Raw genomic sequence first — 25,482 nt, 5'->3', positions numbered from 1 at the left:
CTGAATTCGTTGCATGCGGGCATTTTTCGGACAGGCTTCCTCAGCAAGGCCTCGCGTTAATGCTCACCCAATCGCGCGCTCGCCGCTCAGCTAAAGAGCGCTATGCACAGCAGACTACACTTGGGTGCTTAGTGTGTAGGCACACAGGACAGACACGGAAAGCGCATTGCAGGCTGAATTCGTCGTATGCGGGCAACTTCCTGAGAGCACGTCTTCCTCAGCAGGGCCTCACGTTAATGGCCACGCATGCCCGCGCACGCCGCTCAGCAGAAGAGCTCTCTGCAAAGCAAAGTTCACACGGGCGCATAGGGTGCAGGCACACAGGACAGACACAGAAAGGACATTGCAAGCTGAATTCGTTGTATGCGGCAATTTCCTGACAGCCCGGCTTCCCCTAGCTAGGACTCACTTTAATGGCCGCCCAAGCGTGCGCGCGCTGCTCGGCAAAAGAGAACTCTACGCAGCAGACTTCACTCTGGCGCTCAGTGTGCAGGCACACAGGACAGACACGGAAAGCACATTGCCGGCTGAATTCCTTGCATGCGAGCATTTTTCTGACAGCCAGGCTTCCTCAGCAAGGCCTCACGTTAATGGCCACCCAAGCCCGCGCACGCCGCTCAGCAAAGGAGTGCTCTGCACAGCAGACTTCACTCGAGCGCATAGGGTGCAGGCACACGACACGGACGCGGAAAGCACATTGCAAGATGAATTCTTCGTATGCAGGCAATTTCCTGACAACACGGCTTCCTCAGCAAGGCCTCACGTTAATGGCCACGCAAGCGAGGACACGTCGCTCAGTAAAATAGCGCTCTGCACAGCAGACTTCACTCGGGCGCTTAGAGTGCAGGCACACAGGACAGACACGGAAAGCACATTGCAGGCTGAATTCCTTGCATGCGAGCATTTTCCTGAGGGCCTCGCTTCCTCAGCAAGGCCTCACGTTAATGGCCACCCAAGCGCGCGCACACCGCTCAGCAAAAGAGCGCTCTGCACAGCACACTTCACTCGAGCGCTTAGACTGCAGGCACACAGGACAGACATGGGAAGCACATTGCAAGCTGAATTTGTTGTTTGCGGGCAATTTCCTGACAGCCAGCTTTCTGAGCAAGGCCTCACGTTATTGGCCACCAAAGCGCGCGCTCGCCACTCAGCAAAAGAGCGCTCTGCACAGCAGACATCACTCGGCCGCTTAGAGTGCAGGCCCACAGGACTGACCCCGAAAGCACATTGCAAGCTGAATTCATTGTATGCGAGCATTTTCCTGACAGCCAGGCTTCCTCAGCAAGGCCTCACGTTAATGGCCACCCAAGCCCTTGCACGCTGCCCAGCAAGTAGAGCTCTGGACAGCAGACTCCACTCGGGCGCTTAGGGGGCAGACCCACAGGACAGTCACTGAAATTACACTGCTGGCGTGTGGGGCCACGCAAGCCCGCACACGCCGCTCAGCAAAGGAGTGCTCTGCACAGCAAAGTTCAAACGGGAGCATAGGGTGTAGACACACAGGACAGACACGGAAAGCACATTGCTGTCTGAATTCGTTGTATGTGCGCAATTTCCTGACAGCCCGGCTTCCTCAAGCTAGGGCTCACGTTAATGGCCGCCCAAGCGTGCGCTTGCCACTTGGCAAAAGAGAACTCTACGCAGCAGACTTCACTCAGGCGCTCAGTGTACAGGCACACAGGACAGACACGGAAAGCACATTGCCAGCTGAATTCGTTGTTTGCGGGCAATTTCCTAACAGCCCGGCTTCTCACCGAGGCCTCACGTTAATGGCCACCCATACGCGCGCTCGCAGCTCAGCAAAAGAGCTCTCTGCACAGCAGACATCACTCTGGCGCTTAGAGTGCAGGCACACAGGACAGACACGGAAAGCTCATTTGAAAGCAGAATTCATTCTTTGCGGGCATTTCCCTGACAACCAAGGCTTCCTCAAGCATGGCCTCACGTTAATGGCCGCCCAAGGGTGTGCACGCCCCTCAGCAAAAGAGCGCATGGCACAGCAGACTTCACTCGGGCGCTTAGAGAGCAGGCACACAGGACAGACATGTAAAGCACATTGAAAGTTGAAATCATTCTTTGCGGGCATTTCCCTGACAACCAGGCTTCCTCAAGCATGGCCTCACGTAATTGGCCGCCCAAGGGCATGCACGCCGCTCAGCAAAAGAGCGCTCGGCACAGCAGACTTCACTCGGGCGCTCTGGGTGCAGGCACACAGGACAGACACGGAAAGCACATTGCAAGCTGAATTCCTTGCATGCGAGCACTTCTCTGACAGCCAGGCTTCCTCAGCAAGGCCTCACGTTAATGGCCACCCAAACGCACGCTCGCCGCTCAGCAAAAGAGCTCTCTGCACAGCAGACATCACTCGGGCGCTTAGAGTGCAGGCACACAGGACAGACATGGAAAAAACATTGCAAACTGAATTCTTCTTATGTGGGCAATTTCCTGACAGCCTGGCTTCCTCAGCAAGGCCTCACGTTAATGGCCACGCAAGACCGCACACGCCGCTCAGCAAAATAGCGCTCTGCACAGCAGACTTCACTCGGGCGCTTAGGGTGCAGGCAAACAGGACAGACACGGAAAGTACATTGCAAGCTGAATTCGTCGTGTGCGGGCAACTTGCTGAGAGCCCGGCTTCCTCAGCAAGGCCTCTCGTTAATGGCCACCCAAGCCCCCGCACGCTGCTCAGCAAATAGAGCTCTGGACAGCAGACTCCACTCGGGCGCTTAGGGGGCAGGCGCACAGGACAGTCACTGATATTACAATGCTGGCTGAATGTGTCATATGCGGGCATTTCCATGACAGCCAGGCTTCCTCAAGCAAGGCCTCATGTTAATGGCCACCCAAGCGTGCGTGCGCCGCTCGGCAAAAGAAAACTCTATGCAGCGGACTACACTCAGACACTCAATGTGCAGTCACACAGGACAGACACGGAAAGCACATTGCCACCTGAATTTGTTGCATGCGTGCATATTTGTGACCACCAGGCTTCCACAGCAAGGCCTCACGTTACTGGCGACCAACGCCCGTGAACGCCGCTCAACGAAAGAGCGCTCCTCACAGCAGACTTCACTCAAGCGCTTACGGTGTAGGCACAGAGGAAAGACACGGAAAGCACATGGCAAGCTGAATTCGTATGCATGCAATTTCCAGAGAGCCCGGCGTACGCAGCAAGGCCTCACATGAATGGCCACGCCAGCACGCGCACGTCACTCAGCAAAAGAGCGCTCTGCACAGCAGACTTCACTCGGGCGCTTGGAGTGCAGGCACACAGGACAGACACGGAAAGCACATTGCACGTTGAATTCGTTGTTTGCGGGCAATTTCCTGACAGCCCGGCTTCTCACCAAGGCCTCACGTTAATGGATGGCCACCCAATCGCGCGGTCGCCGCTCAGCAAAAGAGCGCTCTGCACAGCAGACATCACTCGGGCGATCAGAGTGCAGGCACACAGGAGAGACACGGAAAGCACATTGCCGGCTGAATTCGTTGCATGCGGGCATTTTTCGGACAGGCTTCCTCAGCAAGGCCTCGCGTTAATGCTCACCCAATCGCGCGCTCGCCGCTCAGCTAAAGAGCGCTATGCACAGCAGACTACACTTGGGTGCTTAGTGTGTAGGCACACAGGACAGACACGGAAAGCGCATTGCAGGCTGAATTCGTCGTATGCGGGCAACTTCCTGAGAGCACGTCTTCCTCAGCAGGGCCTCACGTTAATGGCCACGCATGCCCGCGCACGCCGCTCAGCAGAAGAGCTCTCTGCAAAGCAAAGTTCACACGGGCGCATAGGGTGCAGGCACACAGGACAGACACAGAAAGGACATTGCAAGCTGAATTCGTTGTATGCGGCAATTTCCTGACAGCCCGGCTTCCCCTAGCTAGGACTCACTTTAATGGCCGCCCAAGCGTGCGCGCGCTGCTCGGCAAAAGAGAACTCTACGCAGCAGACTTCACTCTGGCGCTCAGTGTGCAGGCACACAGGACAGACACGGAAAGCACATTGCCGGCTGAATTCCTTGCATGCGAGCATTTTTCTGACAGCCAGGCTTCCTCAGCAAGGCCTCACGTTAATGGCCACCCAAGCCCGCGCACGCCGCTCAGCAAAAGAGTGCTCTGCACAGCAGACTTCACTCGAGCGCATAGGGTGCAGGCACACGACACGGACGCGGAAAGCACATTGCAAGATGAATTCTTCGTATGCAGGCAATTTCCTGACAACACGGCTTCCTCAGCAAGGCCTCACGTTAATGGCCACGCAAGCGAGGACACGTCGCTCAGTAAAATAGCGCTCTGCACAGCAGACTTCACTCGGGCGCTTAGAGTGCAGGCACACAGGACAGACACGGAAAGCACATTGCAGGCTGAATTCCTTGCATGCGAGCATTTTCCTGAGGGCCTCGCTTCCTCAGCAAGGCCTCACGTTAATGGCCACCCAAGCGCGCGCACACCGCTCAGCAAAAGAGCGCTCTGCACAGCACACTTCACTCGAGCGCTTAGACTGCAGGCACACAGGACAGACATGGGAAGCACATTGCAAGCTGAATTTGTTGTTTGCGGGCAATTTCCTGACAGCCAGCTTTCTGAGCAAGGCCTCACGTTATTGGCCACCAAAGCGCGCGCTCGCCACTCAGCAAAAGAGCGCTCTGCACAGCAGACATCACTCGGCCGCTTAGAGTGCAGGCCCACAGGACTGACCCCGAAAGCACATTGCAAGCTGAATTCATTGTATGCGAGCATTTTCCTGACAGCCAGGCTTCCTCAGCAAGGCCTCACGTTAATGGCCACCCAAGCCCTTGCACGCTGCCCAGCAAGTAGAGCTCTGGACAGCAGACTCCACTCGGGCGCTTAGGGGGCAGACCCACAGGACAGTCACTGAAATTACACTGCTGGCGTGTGGGGCCACGCAAGCCCGCACACGCCGCTCAGCAAAGGAGTGCTCTGCACAGCAAAGTTCAAACGGGAGCATAGGGTGTAGACACACAGGACAGACACGGAAAGCACATTGCTGTCTGAATTCGTTGTATGTGCGCAATTTCCTGACAGCCCGGCTTCCTCAAGCTAGGGCTCACGTTAATGGCCGCCCAAGCGTGCGCTTGCCACTTGGCAAAAGAGAACTCTACGCAGCAGACTTCACTCAGGCGCTCAGTGTACAGGCACACAGGACAGACACGGAAAGCACATTGCCAGCTGAATTCGTTGTTTGCGGGCAATTTCCTAACAGCCCGGCTTCTCACCGAGGCCTCACGTTAATGGCCACCCATACGCGCGCTCGCAGCTCAGCAAAAGAGCTCTCTGCACAGCAGACATCACTCTGGCGCTTAGAGTGCAGGCACACAGGACAGACACGGAAAGCTCATTTGAAAGCAGAATTCATTCTTTGCGGGCATTTCCCTGACAACCAAGGCTTCCTCAAGCATGGCCTCACGTTAATGGCCGCCCAAGGGTGTGCACGCCCCTCAGCAAAAGAGCGTATGGCACAGCAGACTTCACTCGGGCGCTTAGAGAGCAGGCACACAGGACAGACATGTAAAGCACATTGAAAGTTGAAATCATTCTTTGCGGGCATTTCCCTGACAACCAGGCTTCCTCAAGCATGGCCTCACGTAATTGGCCGCCCAAGGGCATGCACGCCGCTCAGCAAAAGAGCGCTCGGCACAGCAGACTTCACTCGGGCGCTCTGGGTGCAGGCACACAGGACAGACACGGAAAGCACATTGCAAGCTGAATTCCTTGCATGCGAGCACTTCTCTGACAGCCAGGCTTCCTCAGCAAGGCCTCACGTTAATGGCCACCCAAACGCACGCTCGCCGCTCAGCAAAAGAGCTCTCTGCACAGCAGACATCACTCGGGCGCTTAGAGTGCAGGCACACAGGACAGACATGGAAAAAACATTGCAAACTGAATTCTTCTTATGTGGGCAATTTCCTGACAGCCTGGCTTCCTCAGCAAGGCCTCACGTTAATGGCCACGCAAGACCGCACACGCCGCTCAGCAAAATAGCGCTCTGCACAGCAGACTTCACTCGGGCGCTTAGGGTGCAGGCAAACAGGACAGACACGGAAAGTACATTGCAAGCTGAATTCGTCGTGTGCGGGCAACTTGCTGAGAGCCCGGCTTCCTCAGCAAGGCCTCTCGTTAATGGCCACCCAAGCCCCCGCACGCTGCTCAGCAAATAGAGCTCTGGACAGCAGACTCCACTCGGGCGCTTAGGGGGCAGGCGCACAGGACAGTCACTGATATTACAATGCTGGCTGAATGTGTCATATGCGGGCATTTCCATGACAGCCAGGCTTCCTCAAGCAAGGCCTCATGTTAATGGCCACCCAAGCGTGCGTGCGCCGCTCGGCAAAAGAAAACTCTATGCAGCGGACTACACTCAGACACTCAATGTGCAGTCACACAGGACAGACACGGAAAGCACATTGCCACCTGAATTTGTTGCATGCGTGCATATTTGTGACCACCAGGCTTCCACAGCAAGGCCTCACGTTACTGGCGACCAACGCCCGTGAACGCCGCTCAACGAAAGAGCGCTCCTCACAGCAGACTTCACTCAAGCGCTTACGGTGTAGGCACAGAGGAAAGACACGGAAAGCACATGGCAAGCTGAATTCGTATGCATGCAATTTCCAGAGAGCCCGGCGTACGCAGCAAGGCCTCACATGAATGGCCACGCCAGCACGCGCACGTCACTCAGCAAAAGAGCTCTCTGCACAGCAGACTTCACTCGGGCGCTTGGAGTGCAGGCACACAGGACAGACACGGAAAGCACATTGCACGTTGAATTCGTTGTTTGCGGGCAATTTCCTGACAGCCCGGCTTCTCACCAAGGCCTCACGTTAATGGATGGCCACCCAATCGCGCGGTCGCCGCTCAGCAAAAGAGCGCTCTGCACAGCAGACATCACTCGGGCGATCAGAGTGCAGGCACACAGGAGAGACACGGAAAGCACATTGCCGGCTGAATTCGTTGCATGCGGGCATTTTTCGGACAGGCTTCCTCAGCAAGGCCTCGCGTTAATGCTCACCCAATCGCGCGCTCGCCGCTCAGCTAAAGAGCGCTATGCACAGCAGACTACACTTGGGTGCTTAGTGTGTAGGCACACAGGACAGACACGGAAAGCGCATTGCAGGCTGAATTCGTCGTATGCGGGCAACTTCCTGAGAGCACGTCTTCCTCAGCAGGGCCTCACGTTAATGGCCACGCATGCCCGCGCACGCCGCTCAGCAGAAGAGCTCTCTGCAAAGCAAAGTTCACACGGGCGCATAGGGTGCAGGCACACAGGACAGACACAGAAAGGACATTGCAAGCTGAATTCGTTGTATCCGGCAATTTCCTGACAGCCCGGCTTCCCCTAGCTAGGACTCACTTTAATGGCCGCCCAAGCGTGCGCGCGCTGCTCGGCAAAAGAGAACTCTACGCAGCAGACTTCACTCTGGCGCTCAGTGTGCAGGCACACAGGACAGACACGGAAAGCACATTGCCGGCTGAATTCCTTGCATGCGAGCATTTTTCTGACAGCCAGGCTTCCTCAGCAAGGCCTCACGTTAATGGCCACCCAAGCCCGTGCACGCCGCTCAGCAAAGGATTGCTCTGCACAGCAGACTTCACTCGAGCGCATAGGGTGCAGGCACACGACACGGACGCGGAAAGCACATTGCAAGATGAATTCTTCGTATGCAGGCAATTTCCTGAAAACACGGCTTCCTCAGCAAGGCCTCACGTTAATGGCCACGCAAGCGAGGACACGTCGCTCAGTAAAATAGCGCTCTGCACAGCAGACTTCACTCGGGCGCTTAGAGTGCAGGCACACAGGACAGACACGGAAAGCACATTGCAGGCTGAATTCCTTGCATGCGAGCATTTTCCTGAGGGCCTCGCTTCCTCAGCAAGGCCTCACGTTAATGGCCACCCAAGCGCGCACACACCGCTCAGCAAAAGAGCGCTCTGCACAGCACACTTCACTCGAGCGCTTAGACTGCAGGCACACAGGACAGACATGGGAAGCACATTGCAAGCTGAATTCGTTGTTTGCGGGCAATTTCCTGACAGCCCGGCTTCTCACCAAGGCCTCACGTTAATGGATGGCCACCCAATCGCGCGGTCGCCGCTCAGCAAAAGAGCGCTCTGCACAGCAGACATCACTCGGGCGATCAGAGTGCAGGCACACAGGAGAGACACGGAAAGCACATTGCCAGCTGAATTCGTTGCATGCGGGCATTTTTCGGACAGGTTTCCTCAGCAAGGCCTCGCGTTAATGCTCACCCAATCGCGCGCTCGCCGCTCAGCTAAAGAGCGCTATGCACAGCAGACTACACTTGGGTACTTAGTGTGTAGGCACACAGGACAGACACGGAAAGCGCATTGCAGGCTGAATTCGTCGTATGCGGGCAACATCCTGAGAGCACGTCTTCCTCAGCAGGGCCTCACGTTAATGGCCACGCATGTCCGCGCACGCCGCTCAGCAAAAGAGCTCTCTGCAAAGCAAAGTTCACACGGGCGCATAGGGTGCAGGCACACAGGACAGACACAGAAAGGACATTGCAAGCTGAATTCGTTGTATGCGGCAATTTCCTGACAGCCCGGCTTCCCCAAGCTAGGACTCACTTTAATGGCCGCCCAAGCGTGCGCGCGCTGCTCGGCAAAAGAGAACTCTACGCAGCAGACTTCACTCTGGCGCTCAGTGTGCAGGCACACAGGACAGACACGGAAAGCACATTGCCGGCTGAATTCCTTGCATGCGAGCATTTTTCTGACAGCCAGGCTTCCTCAGCAAGGCCTCACATTAATGGCCACACAAGCCCGCGCACGCCGCTCAGCAAAAGAGTGCTCTGCACAGCAGACTTCACTCGAGCGCATAGGGTGCAGGCACACGACACGGACGCGGAAAGCACATTGCAAGATGAATTCTTCGTATGCAGGCAATTTCCTGACAACACGGCTTCCTCAGCAAGGCCTCACGTTAATGGCCACGCAAGCGAGGACACGTCGCTCAGTAAAATAGCGCTCTGCACAGCAGACTTCACTCAGGCGCTTGGAGTGCAGGCACACAGGACAGACACGGAAAGCACATTGCACGTTGAATTCGTTGTTTGCGGGCAATTTCCTGACAGCCTGGCTTCTCACCAAGGCCTCACGTTAATGGATGGCCACCCAATCGCGCGGTCGCCGCTCAGCAAAAGAGCGCTCTGCACAGCAGACATCACTCGGGCGATCAGAGTGCAGGCACACAGGAGAGACACGGAAAGCACATTGCCAGCTGAATTCGTTGCATGCGGGCATTTTTCGGACAGGCTTCCTCAGCAAGGCCTCTCGTTAATGCTCACCCAATCGCGCGCTCGCCGCGCAGCTAAAGAGCGCTATGCACAGCAGACTACACTTGGGTGCTTAGTGTGTAGGCACACAGGACAGACACGGAAAGCGCATTGCAGGCTGAATTCGTCGTATGCGGGCAACTTCCTGAGAGCACGTCTTCCTCAGCAGGGCCTCACGTTAATGGCCACGCATGCCCGCGCACGCCGCTCAGCAGAAGAGCTCTCTGCAAAGCAAAGTTCACACGGGCGCATAGGGTGCAGGCACACAGGACAGACACAGAAAGGACATTGCAAGCTGAATTCGTTGTATGCGGCAATTTCCTGACAGCCCGGCTTCCCCAAGCTAGGACTCACTTTAATGGCCGCCCAAGCGTGCGCGCGCTGCTCGGCAAAAGAGAACTCTACGCAGCAGACTTCACTCTGGCGCTCAGTGTGCAGGCACACAGGACAGACACGGAAAGCACATTGCCGGCTGAATTCCTTGCATGCGAGCATTTTTCTGACAGCCAGGCTTCCTCAGCAAGGCCTCACGTTAATGGCCACCCAAGCCCGCGCACGCCGCTCAGCAAAAGAGTGCTCTGCACAGCAGACTTCACTCGAGCGCATAGGGTGCAGGCACACGACACAGACGCGGAAAGCACATTGCAAGATGAATTCTTCGTATGCAGGCAATTTCCTGAAAACACGGCTTCCTCAGCAAGGCCTCACGTTAATGGCCACGCAAGCGAGGACACGTCGCTCAGTAAAATAGCGCTCTGCACAGCAGACTTCACTCGGGCGCTTAGAGTGCAGGCACACAGGACAGACACGGAAAGCACATTGCAGGCTGAATTCCTTGCATGCGAGCATTTTCCTGAGGGCCTCGCTTCCTCAGCAAGGCCTCACGTTAATGGCCACCCAAGCGCGCGCACACCGCTCAGCAAAAGAGCGCTCTGCACAGCACACTTCACTCGAGCGCTTAGACTGCAGGCACACAGGACAGACATGGGAAGCACATTGCAAGCTGAATTTGTTGTTTGCGGGCAATTTCCTGACAGCCAGCTTTCTGAGCAAGGCCTCACGTTATTGGCCACCAAAGCGCGCGCTCGCCACTCAGCAAAAGAGCGCTCTGCACAGCAGACATCACTCGGCCGCTTAGAGTGCAGGCCCACAGGACTGACCCCGAAAGCACATTGCAAGCTGAATTCATTGTATGCGAGCATTTTCCTGACAGCCAGGCTTCCTCAGCAAGGCCTCACGTTAATGGCCACCCAAGCCCTTGCACGCTGCCCAGCAAGTAGAGCTCTGGACAGCAGACTCCACTCGGGCGCTTAGGGGGCAGACCCACAGGACAGTCACTGAAATTACACTGCTGGCGTGTGGGGCCACGCAAGCCCGCACACGCCGCTCAGCAAAGGAGTGCTCTGCACAGCAAAGTTCAAACGGGAGCATAGGGTGTAGACACACAGGACAGACACGGAAAGCACATTGCTGTCTGAATTCGTTGTATGTGCGCAATTTCCTGACAGCCCGGCTTCCTCAAGCTAGGGCTCACGTTAATGGCCGCCCAAGCGTGCGCTTGCCACTTGGCAAAAGAGAACTCTACGCAGCAGACTTCACTCAGGCGCTCAGTGTACAGGCACACAGGACAGACACGGAAAGCACATTGCCAGCTGAATTCGTTGTTTGCGGGCAATTTCCTAACAGCCCGGCTTCTCACCGAGGCCTCACGTTAATGGCCACCCATACGCGCGCTCGCAGCTCAGCAAAAGAGCTCTCTGCACAGCAGACATCACTCTGGCGCTTAGAGTGCAGGCACACAGGACAGACACGGAAAGCTCATTTGAAAGCAGAATTCATTCTTTGCGGGCATTTCCCTGACAACCAAGGCTTCCTCAAGCATGGCCTCACGTTAATGGCCGCCCAAGGGTGTGCACGCCCCTCAGCAAAAGAGCGTATGGCACAGCAGACTTCACTCGGGCGCTTAGAGAGCAGGCACACAGGACAGACATGTAAAGCACATTGAAAGTTGAAATCATTCTTTGCGGGCATTTCCCTGACAACCAGGCTTCCTCAAGCATGGCCTCACGTAATTGGCCGCCCAAGGGCATGCACGCCGCTCAGCAAAAGAGCGCTCGGCACAGCAGACTTCACTCGGGCGCTCTGGGTGCAGGCACACAGGACAGACACGGAAAGCACATTGCAAGCTGAATTCCTTGCATGCGAGCACTTCTCTGACAGCCAGGCTTCCTCAGCAAGGCCTCACGTTAATGGCCACCCAAACGCACGCTCGCCGCTCAGCAAAAGAGCTCTCTGCACAGCAGACATCACTCGGGCGCTTAGAGTGCAGGCACACAGGACAGACATGGAAAAAACATTGCAAACTGAATTCTTCTTATGTGGGCAATTTCCTGACAGCCTGGCTTCCTCAGCAAGGCCTCACGTTAATGGCCACGCAAGACCGCACACGCCGCTCAGCAAAATAGCGCTCTGCACAGCAGACTTCACTCGGGCGCTTAGGGTGCAGGCAAACAGGACAGACACGGAAAGTACATTGCAAGCTGAATTCGTCGTGTGCGGGCAACTTGCTGAGAGCCCGGCTTCCTCAGCAAGGCCTCTCGTTAATGGCCACCCAAGCCCCCGCACGCTGCTCAGCAAATAGAGCTCTGGACAGCAGACTCCACTCGGGCGCTTAGGGGGCAGGCGCACAGGACAGTCACTGATATTACAATGCTGGCTGAATGTGTCATATGCGGGCATTTCCATGACAGCCAGGCTTCCTCAAGCAAGGCCTCATGTTAATGGCCACCCAAGCGTGCGTGCGCCGCTCGGCAAAAGAAAACTCTATGCAGCGGACTACACTCAGACACTCAATGTGCAGTCACACAGGACAGACACGGAAAGCACATTGCCACCTGAATTTGTTGCATGCGTGCATATTTGTGACCACCAGGCTTCCACAGCAAGGCCTCACGTTACTGGCGACCAACGCCCGTGAACGCCGCTCAACGAAAGAGCGCTCCTCACAGCAGACTTCACTCAAGCGCTTACGGTGTAGGCACAGAGGAAAGACACGGAAAGCACATGGCAAGCTGAATTCGTATGCATGCAATTTCCAGAGAGCCCGGCGTACGCAGCAAGGCCTCACATGAATGGCCACGCCAGCACGCGCACGTCACTCAGCAAAAGAGCTCTCTGCACAGCAGACTTCACTCGGGCGCTTGGAGTGCAGGCACACAGGACAGACACGGAAAGCACATTGCACGTTGAATTCGTTGTTTGCGGGCAATTTCCTGACAGCCCGGCTTCTCACCAAGGCCTCACGTTAATGGATGGCCACCCAATCGCGCGGTCGCCGCTCAGCAAAAGAGCGCTCTGCACAGCAGACATCACTCGGGCGATCAGAGTGCAGGCACACAGGAGAGACACGGAAAGCACATTGCCGGCTGAATTCGTTGCATGCGGGCATTTTTCGGACAGGCTTCCTCAGCAAGGCCTCGCGTTAATGCTCACCCAATCGCGCGCTCGCCGCTCAGCTAAAGAGCGCTATGCACAGCAGACTACACTTGGGTGCTTAGTGTGTAGGCACACAGGACAGACACGGAAAGCGCATTGCAGGCTGAATTCGTCGTATGCGGGCAACTTCCTGAGAGCACGTCTTCCTCAGCAGGGCCTCACGTTAATGGCCACGCATGCCCGCGCACGCCGCTCAGCAGAAGAGCTCTCTGCAAAGCAAAGTTCACACGGGCGCATAGGGTGCAGGCACACAGGACAGACACAGAAAGGACATTGCAAGCTGAATTCGTTGTATGCGGCAATTTCCTGACAGCCCGGCTTCCCCTAGCTAGGACTCACTTTAATGGCCGCCCAAGCGTGCGCGCGCTGCTCGGCAAAAGAGAACTCTACGCAGCAGACTTCACTCTGGCGCTCAGTGTGCAGGCACACAGGACAGACACGGAAAGCACATTGCCGGCTGAATTCCTTGCATGCGAGCATTTTTCTGACAGCCAGGCTTCCTCAGCAAGGCCTCACGTTAATGGCCACCCAAGCCCGTGCACGCCGCTCAGCAAAGGATTGCTCTGCACAGCAGACTTCACTCGAGCGCATAGGGTGCAGGCACACGACACGGACGCGGAAAGCACATTGCAAGATGAATTCTTCGTATGCAGGCAATTTCCTGAAAACACGGCTTCCTCAGCAAGGCCTCACGTTAATGGCCACGCAAGCGAGGACACGTCGCTCAGTAAAATAGCGCTCTGCACAGCAGACTTCACTCGGGCGCTTAGAGTGCAGGCACACAGGACAGACACGGAAAGCACATTGCAGGCTGAATTCCTTGCATGCGAGCATTTTCCTGAGGGCCTCGCTTCCTCAGCAAGGCCTCACGTTAATGGCCACCCAAGCGCGCACACACCGCTCAGCAAAAGAGCGCTCTGCATAGCACACTTCACTCGAGCGCTTAGACTGCAGGCACACAGGACAGACATGGGAAGCACATTGCAAGCTGAATTCGTTGTTTGCGGGCAATTTCCTGACAGCCCGGCTTCTCACCAAGGCCTCACGTTAATGGATGGCCACCCAATCGCGCGGTCGCCGCTCAGCAAAAGAGCGCTCTGCACAGCAGACATCACTCGGGCGATCAGAGTGCAGGCACACAGGAGAGACACGGAAAGCACATTGCCAGCTGAATTCGTTGCATGCGGGCATTTTTCGGACAGGTTTCCTCAGCAAGGCCTCGCGTTAATGCTCACCCAATCGCGCGCTCGCCGCTCAGCTAAAGAGCGCTATGCACAGCAGACTACACTTGGGTACTTAGTGTGTAGGCACACAGGACAGACACGGAAAGCGCATTGCAGGCTGAATTCGTCGTATGCGGGCAACATCCTGAGAGCACGTCTTCCTCAGCAGGGCCTCACGTTAATGGCCACGCATGTCCGCGCACTCCGCTCAGCAAAAGAGCTCTCTGCAAAGCAAAGTTCACACGGGCGCATAGGGTGCAGGCACACAGGACAGACACAGAAAGGACATTGCAAGCTGAATTCGTTGTATGCGGCAATTTCCTGACAGCCCGGCTTCCCCAAGCTAGGACTCACTTTAATGGCCGCCCAAGCGTGCGCGCGCTGCTCGGCAAAAGAGAACTCTACGCAGCAGACTTCACTCTGGCGCTCAGTGTGCAGGCACACAGGACAGACACGGAAAGCACATTGCCGGCTGAATTCCTTGCATGCGAGCATTTTTCTGACAGCCAGGCTTCCTCAGCAAGGCCTCACATTAATGGCCACACAAGCCCGTGCACGCCGCTCAGCAAAAGAGTGCTCTGCACAGCAGACTTCACTCGAGCGCATAGGGTGCAGGCACACGACACGGACGCGGAAAGCACATTGCAAGATGAATTCTTCGTATGCAGGCAATTTCCTGACAACACGGCTTCCTCAGCAAGGCCTCACGTTAATGGCCACGCAAGCGAGGACACGTCGCTCAGTAAAATAGCGCTCTGCACAGCAGACTTCACTCAGGCGCTTGGAGTGCAGGCACACAGGACAGACACGGAAAGCACATTGCACGTTGAATTCGTTGTTTGCGGGCAATTTCCTGACAGCCTGGCTTCTCACCAAGGCCTCACGTTAATGGATGGCCACCCAATCGCGCGGTCGCCGCTCAGCAAAAGAGCGCTCTGCACAGCAGACATCACTCGGGCGATCAGAGTGCAGGCACACAGGAGAGACACGGAAAGCACATTGCCAGCTGAATTCGTTGCATGCGGGCATTTTTCGGACAGGCTTCCTCAGCAAGGCCTCTCGTTAATGCTCACCCAATCGCGCGCTCGCCGCGCAGCTAAAGAGCGCTATGCACAGCAGACTACACTTGGGTGCTTAGTGTGTAGGCACACAGGACAGACACGGAAAGCGCATTGCAGGCTGAATTCGTCGTATGCGGGCAACTTCCTGAGAGCACGTCTTCCTCAGCAGGGCCTCACGTTAATGGCCACGCATGCCCGCGCACGCCGCTCAGCAGAAGAGCTCTCTGCAAAGCAAAGTTCACACGGGCGCATAGGGTGCAGGCACACAGGACAGACACAGAAAGGACATTGCAAGCTGAATTCGTTGTATGCGGCAATTTCCTGACAGCCCGGCTTCCCCAAGCTAGGACTCACTTTAATGGCCGCCCAAGCGTGCGCGCGCTGCTCGGCAAAAGAGAACTCTACGCAGCAGACTTCACTCTGGCGCTCAGTGTGCAGGCACACAGGACAGACACGGAAAGCACATTGCCGGCTGAATTCCTTGCATGCGAGCATTTTTCTGACAGCCAGGCTTCCTCAGCAAGGCCTCACGTTAATGGCCACCCAAGCCCGCGCACGCCGCTCAGCAAAAGAGTGCTCTGCACAGCAGACTTCACTCGAGCGCATAGGGTGCAGGCACACGACACAGACGCGGAAAGCACATTGCAAGATGAATTCTTCGTATGCAGGCAATTTCCTGAAAACACGGCTTCCTCAGCAAGGCCTCACGTTAATGGCCACGCAAGCGAGGACACGTCGCTCAGTAAAATAGCGCTCTGCACAGCAGACTTCACTCGGGCGCTTAGAGTGCAGGCACACAGGACAGACACGGAAAGCACATTGCAGGCTGAATTCCTTGCATGCGAGCATTTTCCTGAGGGCCTCGCTTCCTCAGCAAGGCCTCACGTTAATGGCCACCCAAGCGCGCGCACACCGCTCAGCAAAAGAGCGCTCTGCACAGCACACTTCACTCGAGCGCTTAGACTGCAGGCACACAGGACAGACATGGGAAGCACATTGCAAGCTGAATTTGTTGTTTGCGGGCAATTTCCTGACAGCCAGCTTTCTGAGCAAGGCCTCACGTTATTGGCCACCAAAGCGCGCGCTCGCCACTCAGCAAAAGAGCGCTCTGCACAGCAGACATCACTCGGCCGCTTAGAGTGCAGGCCCACAGGACTGACCCCGAAAGCACATTGCAAGCTGAATTCATTGTATGCGAGCATTTTCCTGACAGCCAGGCTTCCTCAGCAAGGCCTCACGTTAATGGCCACCCAAGCCCTTGCACGCTGCCCAGCAAGTAGAGCTCTGGACAGCAGACTCCACTCGGGCGCTTAGGGGGCAGACCCACAGGACAGTCACTGAAATTACACTGCTGGCGTGTGGGGCCACGCAAGCCCGCACACGCCGCTCAGCAAAGGAGTGCTCTGCACAGCAAAGTTCAAACGGGAGCATAGGGTGTAGACACACAGGACAGACACGGAAAGCACATTGCTGTCTGAATTCGTTGTATGTGCGCAATTTCCTGACAGCCCGGCTTCCTCAAGCTAGGGCTCACGTTAATGGCCGCCCAAGCGTGCGCTTGCCACTTGGCAAAAGAGAACTCTACGCAGCAGACTTCACTCAGGCGCTCAGTGTACAGGCACACAGGACAGACACGGAAAGCACATTGCCAGCTGAATTCGTTGTTTGCGGGCAATTTCCTAACAGCCCGGCTTCTCACCGAGGCCTCACGTTAATGGCCACCCATACGCGCGCTCGCAGCTCAGCAAAAGAGCTCTCTGCACAGCAGACATCACTCTGGCGCTTAGAGTGCAGGCACACAGGACAGACACGGAAAGCTCATTTGAAAGCAGAATTCATTCTTTGCGGGCATTTCCCTGACAACCAAGGCTTCCTCAAGCATGGCCTCACGTTAATGGCCGCCCAAGGGTGTGCACGCCCCTCAGCAAAAGAGCGCATGGCACAGCAGACTTCACTCGGGCGCTTAGAGAGCAGGCACACAGGACAGACATGTAAAGCACATTGAAAGTTGAAATCATTCTTTGCGGGCATTTCCCTGACAACCAGGCTTCCTCAAGCATGGCCTCACGTAATTGGCCGCCCAAGGGCATGCACGCCGCTCAGCAAAAGAGCGCTCGGCACAGCAGACTTCACTCGGGCGCTCTGGGTGCAGGCACACAGGACAGACACGGAAAGCACATTGCAAGCTGAATTCCTTGCATGCGAGCACTTCTCTGACAGCCAGGCTTCCTCAGCAAGGCCTCACGTTAATGGCCACCCAAACGCACGCTCGCCGCTCAGCAAAAGAGCTCTCTGCACAGCAGACATCACTCGGGCGCTTAGAGTGCAGGCACACAGGACAGACATGGAAAAAACATTGCAAACTGAATTCTTCTTATGTGGGCAATTTCCTGACAGCCTGGCTTCCTCAGCAAGGCCTCACGTTAATGGCCACGCAAGACCGCACACGCCGCTCAGCAAAATAGCGCTCTGCACAGCAGACTTCACTCGGGCGCTTAGGGTGCAGGCAAACAGGACAGACACGGAAAGTACATTGCAAGCTGAATTCGTCGTGTGCGGGCAACTTGCTGAGAGCCCGGCTTCCTCAGCAAGGCCTCTCGTTAATGGCCACCCAAGCCCCCGCACGCTGCTCAGCAAATAGAGCTCTGGACAGCAGACTCCACTCGGGCGCTTAGGGGGCAGGCGCACAGGACAGTCACTGATATTACAATGCTGGCTGAATGTGTCATATGCGGGCATTTCCATGACAGCCAGGCTTCCTCAAGCAAGGCCTCATGTTAATGGCCACCCAAGCGTGCGTGCGCCGCTCGGCAAAAGAAAACTCTATGCAGCGGACTACACTCAGACACTCAATGTGCAGTCACACAGGACAGACACGGAAAGCACATTGCCACCTGAATTTGTTGCATGCGTGCATATTTGTGACCACCAGGCTTCCACAGCAAGGCCTCACGTTACTGGCGACCAACGCCCGTGAACGCCGCTCAACGAAAGAGCGCTCCTCACAGCAGACTTCACTCAAGCGCTTACGGTGTAGGCACAGAGGAAAGACACGGAAAGCACATGGCAAGCTGAATTCGTATGCATGCAATTTCCAGAGAGCCCGGCGTACGCAGCAAGGCCTCACATGAATGGCCACGCAAGCGAGGACACGTCGCTCAGTAAAATAGCGCTCTGCACAGCAGACTTCACTCGGGCGCTTGGAGTGCAGGCACACAGGACAGACACGGAAAGCACATTGCAGGCTGAATTCCTTGCATGCGAGCATTTTCCTGAGGGCCTCGCTTCCTCAGCAAGGCCTCACGTTAATGGCCACCCAAGCGCGCGCACACCGCTCAGCAAAAGAGCGCTCTGCACAGCACACTTCACTCGAGCGCTTAGACTGCAGGCACACAGGACAGACATGGGAAGCACATTGCAAGCTGAATTTGTTGTTTGCGGGCAATTTCCTGACAGCCAGCTTTCTGAGCAAGGCCTCACGTTATTGGCCACCAAAGCGCGCGCTCGCCACTCAGCAAAAGAGCGCTCTGCACAGCAGACATCACTCGGCCGCTTAGAGTGCAGGCCCACAGGACTGACCCCGAAAGCACATTGCAAGCTGAATTCATTGTATGCGAGCATTTTCCTGACAGCCAGGCTTCCTCAGCAAGGCCTCACGTTAATGGCCACCCAAGCCCTTGCACGCTGCCCAGCAAGTAGAGCTCTGGACAGCAGACTCCACTCGGGCGCTTAGGGGGCAGACCCACAGGACAGTCACTGAAATTACACTGCTGGCGTGTGTGCCACGCAAGCCCGCACACGCCGCTCAGCAAAGGAGTGCTCTGCACAGCAAAGTTCAAACGGGAGCATAGGGTGTAGACACACAGGACAGACACGGAAAGCACATTGCTGTCTGAATTCGTTGTATGTGCGCAATTTCCTGACAGCCCGGCTTCCTCAAGCTAGGGCTCACGTTAATGGCCGCCCAAGCGTGCGCTTGCCACTTGGCAAAAGAGAACTCTACTCAGCAGACTTCACTCAGGCGCTCAGTGTACAGGCACACAGGACAGACACGGAAAGCACATTGCCAGCTGAATTCGTTGTTTGCGGGCAATTTCCTAACAGCCCGGCTTCTCACCGAGGCCTCACGTTAATGGCCACCCATACGCGCGCTCGCAGCTCAGCAAAAGAGCTCTCTGCACAGCAGACATCACTCTGGCGCTTAGAGTGCAGGCACACAGGACAGACACGGAAAGCTCATTTGAAAGCAGAATTCATTCTTTGCGGGCATTTCCCTGACAACCAAGGCTTCCTCAAGCATGGCCTCACGTTAATGGCCGCCCAAGGGTGTGCACGCCCCTCAGCAAAAGAGCGCATGGCACAGCAGACTTCACTCGGGCGCTTAGAGAGCAGGCACACAGGACAGACATGTAAAGCACATTGAAAGTTGAAATCATTCTTTGCGGGCATTTCCCTGACAACCAGGCTTCCTCAAGCATGGCCTCACGTAATTGGCCGCCCAAGGGCATGCACGCCGCTCAGCAAAAGAGCGCTCGGCACAGCAGACTTCACTCGGGCGCTCTGGGTGCAGGCACACAGGACAGACACGGAAAGCACATTGCAAGCTGAATTCCTTGCATGCGAGCACTTCTCTGACAGCCAGGCTTCCTCAGCAAGGCCTCACGTTAATGGCCACCCAAACGCACGCTCGCCGCTCAGCAAAAGAGCTCTCTGCACAGCAGACATCACTCGGGCGCTTAGAGTGCAGGCACACAGGACAGACATGGAAAAAACATTGCAAACTGAATTCTTCTTATGTGGGCAATTTCCTGACAGCCTGGCTTCCTCAGCAAGGCCTCACGTTAATGGCCACGCAAGACCGCACACGCCGCTCAGCAAAATAGCGCTCTGCACAGCAGACTTCACTCGGGCGCTTAGGGTGCAGGCAAACAGGACAGACACGGAAAGTACATTGCAAGCTGAATTCGTCGTGTGCGGGCAACTTGCTGAGAGCCCGGCTTCCTCAGCAAGGCCTCTCGTTAATGGCCACCCAAGCCCCCGCACGCTGCTCAGCAAATAGAGCTCTGGACAGCAGACTCCACTCGGGCGCTTAGGGGGCAGGCGCACAGGACAGTCACTGATATTACAATGCTGGCTGAATGTGTCATATGCGGGCATTTCCATGACAGCCAGGCTTCCTCAAGCAAGGCCTCATGTTAATGGCCACCCAAGCGTGCGTGCGCCGCTCGGCAAAAGAAAACTCTATGCAGCGGACTACACTCAGACACTCAATGTGCAGTCACACAGGACAGACACGGAAAGCACATTGCCACCTGAATTTGTTGCATGCGTGCATATTTGTGACCACCAGGCTTCCACAGCAAGGCCTCACGTTACTGGCGACCAACGCCCGTGAACGCCGCTCTACGAAAGAGCGCTCCTCACAGCAGACTTCACTCAAGCGCTTACGGTGTAGGCACAGAGGAAAGACACGGAAAGCACATGGCAAGCTGAATTCGTATGCATGCAATTTCCAGAGAGCCCGGCGTACGCAGCAAGGCCTCACATGAATGGCCACGCCAGCACGCGCACGTCACTCAGCAAAAGAGCGCTCTGCACAGCAGACTTCACTCGGGCGCTTGGAGTGCAGGCACACAGGACAGACACGGAAAGCACATTGCACGTTGAATTCGTTGTTTGCGGGCAATTTCCTGACAGCCCGGCTTCTCACCAAGGCCTCACGTTAATGGATGGCCACCCAATCGCGCGGTCGCCGCTCAGCAAAAGAGCGCTCTGCACAGCAGACATCACTCGGGCGATCAGAGTGCAGGCACACAGGAGAGACACGGAAAGCACATTGCCGGCTGAATTCGTTGCATGCGGGCATTTTTCGGACAGGCTTCCTCAGCAAGGCCTCGCGTTAATGCTCACCCAATCGCGCGCTCGCCGCTCAGCTAAAGAGCGCTATGCACAGCAGACTACACTTGGGTGCTTAGTGTGTAGGCACACAGGACAGACACGGAAAGCGCATTGCAGGCTGAATTCGTCGTATGCGGGCAACTTCCTGAGAGCACGTCTTCCTCAGCAGGGCCTCACGTTAATGGCCACGCATGCCCGCGCACGCCGCTCAGCAGAAGAGCTCTCTGCAAAGCAAAGTTCACACGGGCGCATAGGGTGCAGGCACACAGGACAGACACAGAAAGGACATTGCAAGCTGAATTCGTTGTATGCGGCAATTTCCTGACAGCCCGGCTTCCCCTAGCTAGGACTCACTTTAATGGCCGCCCAAGCGTGCGCGCGCTGCTCGGCAAAAGAGAACTCTACGCAGCAGACTTCACTCTGGCGCTCAGTGTGCAGGCACACAGGACAGACACGGAAAGCACATTGCCGGCTGAATTCCTTGCATGCGAGCATTTTTCTGACAGCCAGGCTTCCTCAGCAAGGCCTCACGTTAATGGCCACCCAAGCCCGTGCACGCCGCTCAGCAAAGGAGTGCTCTGCACAGCAGACTTCACTCGAGCGCATAGGGTGCAGGCACACGACACGGACGCGGAAAGCACATTGCAAGATGAATTCTTCGTATGCAGGCAATTTCCTGAAAACACGGCTTCCTCAGCAAGGCCTCACGTTAATGGCCACGCAAGCGAGGACACGTCGCTCAGTAAAATAGCGCTCTGCACAGCAGACTTCACTCGGGCGCTTAGAGTGCAGGCACACAGGACAGACACGGAAAGCACATTGCAGGCTGAATTCCTTGCATGCGAGCATTTTCCTGAGGGCCTCGCTTCCTCAGCAAGGCCTCACGTTAATGGCCACCCAAGCGCGCACACACCGCTCAGCAAAAGAGCGCTCTGCACAGCACACTTCACTCGAGCGCTTAGACTGCAGGCACACAGGACAGACATGGGAAGCACATTGCAAGCTGAATTCGTTGTTTGCGGGCAATTTCCTGACAGCCCGGCTTCTCACCAAGGCCTCACGTTAATGGATGGCCACCCAATCGCGCGGTCGCCGCTCAGCAAAAGAGCGCTCTGCACAGCAGACATCACTCGGGCGATCAGAGTGCAGGCACACAGGAGAGACACGGAAAGCACATTGCCAGCTGAATTCGTTGCATGCGGGCATTTTTCGGACAGGCTTCCTCAGCAAGGCCTCGCGTTAATGCTCACCCAATCGCGTGCTCGCCGCTCAGCTAAAGAACGCTATGCACAGCAGACTACACTTGGGTGCTTAGTGTGTAGGCACACAGGACAGACAAGGAAAGCGCATTGCAGGCTGAATTCGTCGTATGCGGGCAACTTCCTGAGAGCACATCTTCCTCAGCAGGGCCTCACGTTAATGGCCACGCATGCCCGCGCACGCCGCTCAGCAGAAGAGCTCTCTGCAAAGCAAAGTTCACACGGGCGCATAGGGTGCAGGCACACAGGACAGACACAGAAAGGACATTGCAAGCTGAATTCGTTGTATGCGGCAATTTCCTGACAGCCCGGCTTCCCCAAGCTAGGACTCACTTTAATGGCCGCCCAAGCGTGCGCGCGCTGCTCGGCAAAAGAGAACTCTACGCAGCAGACTTCACTCTGGCGCTCAGTGTGCAGGCACACAGGACAGACACAGAAAGCACATTGCCGGCTGAATTCCTTGCATGCGAGCATTTTTCTGACAGCCAGGCTTCCTCAGCAAGGCCTCACGTTAATGGCCACCCAAGCCCGCGCACGCCGCTCAGCAAAAGAGTGCTCTGCACAGCAGACTTCACTCGAGCGCATAGGGTGCAGGCACACGACACGGACGCGGAAAGCACATTGCAAGATGAATTCTTCGTATGCAGGCAATTTCCTGACAACACGGCTTCCTCAGCAAGGCCTCACGTTAATGGCCACGCAAGCGAGGACACGTCGCTCAGTAAAATAGCGCTCTGCACAGCAGACTTCACTCGGGCGCTTGGAGTGCAGGCACACAGGACAGACACGGAAAGCACATTGCACGTTGAATTCGTTGTTTGCGGGCAATTTCCTGACAGCCCGGCTTCTCACCAAGGCCTCACGTTAATGGATGGCCACCCAATCGCGCGGTCGCCGCTCAGCAAAAGAGCGCTCTGCACAGCAGACATCACTCGGGCGATCAGAGTGCAGGCACACAGGAGAGACACGGAAAGCACATTGCCAGCTGAATTCGTTGCATGCGGGCATTTTTCGGACAGTCTTCCTCAGCAAGGCCTCGCGTTAATGCTCACCCAATCGCGCGCTCGCCGCTCAGCTAAAGAGCGCTATGCACAGCAGACTACACTTGGGTGCTTAGTGTGTAGGCACACAGGACAGACACGGAAAGCGCATTGCAGGCTGAATTCGTCGTATGCGGGCAACTTCCTGAGAGCACGTCTTCCTCAGCAGGGCCTCACGTTAATGGCCACGCATGCCCGCGCACGCCGCTCAGCAGAAGAGCTCTCTGCAAAGCAAAGTTCACACGGGCGCATAGGGTGCAGGCACACAGGACAGACACAGAAAGGACATTGCAAGCTGAATTCGTTGTATGCGGCAATTTCCTGACAGCCCGGCTTCCCCAAGCTAGGACTCACTTTAATGGCCGCCCAAGCGTGCGCGCGCTGCTCGGCAAAAGAGAACTCTGCGCAGCAGACTTCACTCTGGCGCTCAGTGTGCAGGCACACAGGACAGACACGGAAAGCACATTGCCGGCTGAATTCCTTGCATGCGAGCATTTTTCTGACAGCCAGGCTTCCTCAGCAAGGCCTCACGTTAATGGCCACCCAAGCCCGCGCACGCCGCTCAGCAAAAGAGTGCTCTGCACAGCAGACTTCACTCGAGCGCATAGGGTGCAGGCACACGACACGGACGCGGAAAGCACATTGCAAGATGAATTCTTCGTATGCAGGCAATTTCCTGACAACACGGCTTCCTCAGCAAGGCCTCACGTTAATGGCCACGCAAGCGAGGACACGTCGCTCAGTAAAATAGCGCTCTGCACAGCAGACTTCACTCGGGCGCTTAGAGTGCAGGCACACAGGACAGACACGGAAAGCACATTGCAGGCTGAATTCCTTGCATGCGAGCATTTTCCTGAGGGCCTCGCTTCCTCAGCAAGGCCTCACGTTAATGGCCACCCAAGCACGCGCACACCGCTCAGCAAAAGAGCGCTCTGCACAGCACACTTCACTCGAGCGCTTAGACTGCAGGCACACAGGACAGACATGGGAAGCACATTGCAAGCTGAATTTGTTGTTTGCGGGCAATTTCCTGACAGCCAGCTTTCTGAGCAAGGCCTCACGTTATTGGCCACCAAAGCGCGCGCTCGCCACTCAGCAAAAGAGCGCTCTGCACAGCAGACATCACTCGGCCGCTTAGAGTGCAGGCCCACAGGACTGACCCCGAAAGCACATTGCAAGCTGAATTCATTGTATGCAAGCATTTTCCTGACAGCCAGGCTTCCTCAGCAAGGCCTCACGTTAATGGCCACCCAAGCCCTTGCACGCTGCCCAGCAAGTAGAGCTCTGGACAGCAGACTCCACTCGGGCGCTTAGGGGGCAGACCCACAGGACAGTCACTGAAATTACACTGCTGGTGTGTGGGGCCACGCAAGCCCGCACACGCCGCTCAGCAAAGGAGTGCTCTGCACAGCAAAGTTCAAACGGGAGCATAGGGTGTAGACACACAGGACAGACACGGAAAGCACATTGCTGTCTGAATTCGTTGTATGTGCGCAATTTCCTGACAGCCCGGCTTCCTCAAGCTAGGGCTCACGTTAATGGCCGCCCAAGCGTGCGCTTGCCACTTGGCAAAAGAGAACTCTACGCAGCAGACTTCACTCAGGCGCTCAGTGTACAGGCACACAGGACAGACACGGAAAGCACATTGCCAGCTGAATTCGTTGTTTGCGGGCAATTTCCTAACAGCCCGGCTTCTCACCGAGGCCTCACGTTAATGGCCACCCATACGCGCGCTCGCAGCTCAGCAAAAGAGCTCTCTGCACAGCAGACATCACTCTGGCGCTTAGAGTGCAGGCACACAGGACAGACACGGAAAGCTCATTTGAAAGCAGAATTCATTCTTTGCGGGCATTTCCCTGACAACCAAGGCTTCCTCAAGCATGGCCTCACGTTAATGGCCGCCCAAGGGTGTGCACGCCCCTCAGCAAAAGAGCGCATGGCCCAGCAGACTTCACTCGGGCGCTTAGAGAGCAGGCACACAGGACAGACATGTAAAGCACATTGAAAGTTGAAATCATTCTTTGCGGGCATTTCCCTGACAACCAGGCTTCCTCAAGCATGGCCTCACGTAATTGGCCGCCCAAGGGCATGCACGCCGCTCAGCAAAAGAGCGCTCGGCACAGCAGACTTCACTCGGGCGCTCTGGGTGCAGGCACACAGGACAGACACGGAAAGCACATTGCAAGCTGAAT

This window comes from Manis javanica, chromosome 13, assembly GCF_040802235.1.
Source record: "Manis javanica isolate MJ-LG chromosome 13, MJ_LKY, whole genome shotgun sequence".
NCBI lineage: Eukaryota > Metazoa > Chordata > Mammalia > Pholidota > Manidae > Manis > Manis javanica.
Note: the sequence above shows the minus strand (reverse complement) of the source record.